This window comes from Phyllostomus discolor, chromosome X (genome assembly GCF_004126475.2).
Source record: "Phyllostomus discolor isolate MPI-MPIP mPhyDis1 chromosome X, mPhyDis1.pri.v3, whole genome shotgun sequence".
Classification (NCBI taxonomy): Eukaryota; Metazoa; Chordata; class Mammalia; order Chiroptera; family Phyllostomidae; genus Phyllostomus; species Phyllostomus discolor.
This window is the reverse complement of record NC_050198.1, coordinates 63,479,196-63,483,452: the sequence shown is the minus strand read 5'-3', so window position 1 is coordinate 63,483,452 and position 4,257 is coordinate 63,479,196.

Below are 4,257 nucleotides of genomic sequence, written 5' to 3'. Positions count from 1 at the left end.
CAAATTGTCATTCTAAGCCTCTAGCTAATGCTACTTTATGAGATCAAACAAATTTCATTTATCACAACTTATTTCCATCTACTATGTCTTCTTCCCAATCAATTCTTACCAACACATCTTTATCATGATTTGAATTTCTTTAATTTCTCTTTTTTTGTCTTAATAAACCAATTTCCCACCATTTCATTCTGTTTTCTGATTAACATTTTAATTCTAATACAGTAACATTTTTGTCTTAATTGCTTGGTGAGTTGCTTCATCAATCTTCATCAATTATCATGGAGTAAGTTATTCTATGTACCTTGCTTATTACTGATTTGACAACTTAAGCATTAAGCTTTGTAGTACTGTTGCATTTGATGTCCTTTGTCTCTCCTAGGTGTCTTTTTTTTTCTTTATAAACCTCATCACCACATCTGATTTTCATATTTACCAAGGTTTGTTATTTCAAAGTAAGTGTTTTCATCCTTTCTACCATTGACATTCACATTTGTCACAACACTGTCAGCCAACATAATTTTTCTTAACAGATCTTTAAATATTATGAACACAGATCAGATAAGCTCATAAATATTCACCAAACTAAATCACATATTTAGAAAAACATGTCAATGGAACATTAGCAATATATTTAATCAGCAGCTAGAGAGACTTGACTGAATAAACAAAATAAAAGACTTTAGGCATAAATATAAATATATTAGCACAGACTAACTTTCAACCCAACAAAATTTAGCAATTATTAACCATTCAACCAAATGTAGGGCCTGCATTAAGAAAAAAGTAATCATTGTTAAGAAATTATATTCACACAATGGGGCTTGAAATGATAAGATATTAGCTATGCAAAAGTAGTGAGTCTGTCTTTAGCATCAGGTAGAAGACACTGTAGTATATAAAGTCAGCTTAATTTGTAATCCAAGATGATTTATATGAATTTGATGTTCAGGGCTGATGTTATTTTAGTAGGAGTTACAGAAAAGCCATGCATGTTTCATCAACTTTTCAGGAAATTAATAATGTGGCTATATGGCAATTATGTGGCCTGTCGTGTTGGATGAGATTCTGGCCAAAAAAGGTAGACAAAATTATCAGAACTTCAGAGGCTACTTTAATGATTTCTTGCCATGAAAAGTAAGGTTTGGGCCAAATTGAAGTTTGCCTTTTTTTACTAATTAAAACTTTAACTCAAGATGATTTGCTTATTCCTCTGTGGCGTGTTTATGGGATTGAGGAATTTCCATTTTAAATGTATATGAATAATAAAATACCTGGAAATCAGCAACACTTGGAAACTCAGGCTTTATTATTCAAAAATATCAGAAATCCAATGTAAAATATCTTATACTAGGAGAACAAGCAACATTTAGATATATGCACATGTTGTATTAGAATACTAAAATTAACCAAAGTAATTATAAAATGTAGCCTTTAAAATATTCATAAATTAATACATGGCAATCAAATGGTTTTATTTTTAAGGTATATTTTATTGATTCTGCTATTATAGTTTTCCCAGTTTTCCCCCTTTATCCCACTTCTGCCCTGCACCCCACAAACCTTCAGAATTTTCCCATTTAGTTAATGTCCATGGGTTGTACATGTAATTTCTTTGAATTCTCTGTTTCCTATACCATTCTTGACCTCTCCCCATCTATTTTATGCCTACCAATTATGCTTCTTACTCCCTGTACATTTGCCCCCTATTCCCCCCTCCTCCTCCCCACTGAAAACCCTCCTTGTGATGTCCATTTCTCTGATTCTATTCCTGTTCTACTTGTTTGCTTAGTTTTTGTTTGTGTTTATTAGGTTCATTTGTTGATAGTTGTGAGTGTGTTGTCATTTTACTGTTCATAGTTTTTCATCTTTTTCTTAGATAAGTCCCTTTAACATTTCATATAATAAGGGCTTGGTGATGATGAACTCTTTTAACTTGACCTTATCTGGGAAGCATTTTATCTGCCCATCCATTCTAAATGATAGCTTTGTTGCAAAGAGTAATCTCGAATATAGGTCCTTGCTTTTTATGATTTTGAATACTTCTTTCCAGCCCCTTTGTGCTTGCAAAGTTTTTTGTTTGTTTAGTTTTTGTTTGTTTGTTTGTTTGTTTTAGAAATCAGCTGATAGTCCTATAGGCACTCCTTTGTAGGTAACTGCCTCCTTTTCTCTTGCTGCTTTTAATATTCTCTTTTTATCTTTGGGTAACTTAATGATGATGTGCCTTGGTGTGTTCCTCTTTGGCTCCAACTTCTTTGGGACTCTCTGGGTTTCCTGGACTTCCTGGAAGTTTATTTCCTTTGCCAAGTTGGTGAAGTTTTCCTTCATTATTTGTTCACATAAGTTTTCAATTTCATGCTCTTGTTCTTCTCCTTCTGGCACCCCTATAATTTGGACAGTGTAACATTTCAAGTTCTCCCAGAGGTTCCTAAGCCTCTCTTCATTTTTTTTTAATTCTTATTTCTTCATTCTGTTCCAATTGGATGTTTATTTCTTCCATTTGTTCCAGATCGTTCTGAGCCCTGGTTTCCTTCCTGTCACTGTTGGTTCCCTGAATATTTTGCTTTATTTCACTTTGGGTAGTCTTAATCTGTTATTTCATATTTCAACCAGGCTCAATCAGTTCTGTGAGCATTTTGATTACCAGGACTTTGAACTCTCCATCAGATAGGTTGACTCTCTCCTCAATGCTTAACTTTCTTTCTGGAGTTTTCTTCTGTTCTTTCGTTTGATCCATATTTGTTTGTGTCCATGCACCTGCAAAGTTGTAAGGGGGAGGGGCCTTAGGTATTCACCCAGGCAGGGCATTCCTCTTTGCTGTGTTGTGGTGCTATCTGTGGAGGAAGGGTTAGAGAGGGAACAATGCAGCTCGCTTGCTTGCCTCTAACCCCACTTTCCACCAAACTCATATGTGAAATTGGGAGTTTCTCCCACAGTGGAAACCACTGTCGGAGTCAACAGTCAGCTCTGAGTCTGTTTCTCATTCAGTCAGCCCTGCCCACACAGTACACTGCTGCACCACAGGTACTTTCAGCAAGCCCTGATCGCTCAGTTCTCTACCTTACTGCGGGTTCTCTCAGCCAGCCCCTGCTGTGTGGCCTGGTCCATCACCTCACCATGGGTCCTTTAACCCAGCCCTGCCAGTGAGGTCTGCCACCTCCGTCCACCCATCCTACCAGTCTGGTTTGTCTAATTGACTGTGTCTTTAATTCCTTGGTTGTCAGAGTTCCATGCAGTTTGATTTTCTGGCATGTTGTTTTTGGATTTTAGATTGGTTGGTATCCTCCTTTTGGTTGTGCAAGGAAGCAAAAGGTTTCTACTTACACTTCCATCTTGGCCTGAACTGGGCAATCTAATCATTTTAGAGAGGGTCTGGGGATCTTTCATCCTCTGACATCATTTTAGATATATGGCAGGCAGCCTCTAATATGGTCACCAATGGGTCCTACTTCTTGATATTCATGCCCTTTTGTCATCATTCTCTCCTTGATTGTGGGCCAGAACTTGTGATTCCCTTCTAAATAACAGAACACAGCAAAGATAACAGATGGCATTTCCATGAATAGGTTACCAAGAGATTGCATCCCTTGCTTTCTTACTTTTTGGCTCACTCACTCTGAGGGAACACAGCTGCCATGTTTTGAGCTGCCCCATAGAGAGTCACACATGGCAAGGAACTGTTGTCTCCATCTAACAACCAGTGATAACCTGCAGTCTCTTCACAGCTATGTGAGTGTGTTTCAAATGGGATCTTCCCCTAGTTGAACCTTGAGATGACTACAGCCTTGTGAGACATTTTGAGTGTCAGATACACACAGATGAGGCACACTTGAATTCCTGACCCACAGAAAATGTGAGATAATAAATGTTCATTGTTTTAAGCCACTACATATTGGGGTTATTTGCTACACTGTGTAATGTCATTAATATACCATAGAAGCACTGTTTATAATTATTTCGTTATGACTAAGGACCTCATTTATTTGCAATGTAGGTAAAAGTGATAGAATATAATGTTTTAAATTAAAAACTCTATTGTTCACTTAAGAAGGTACTTTACAATCAAAGAACTTGGAAGATTTTAGCTATCTTTAAAAAGTTACATTCCATAGTCACTTCATAGCATTACCAGGATCTGAGAATCAATGTGAGGCTTGCATCACAGAGATGTTCAAACTGCAAATATGAATATTATAATGATCAACAACAAGGTAAGTGTGAAATTAGACAGGGAATAGCACCACAGACCAGAAAATTGTA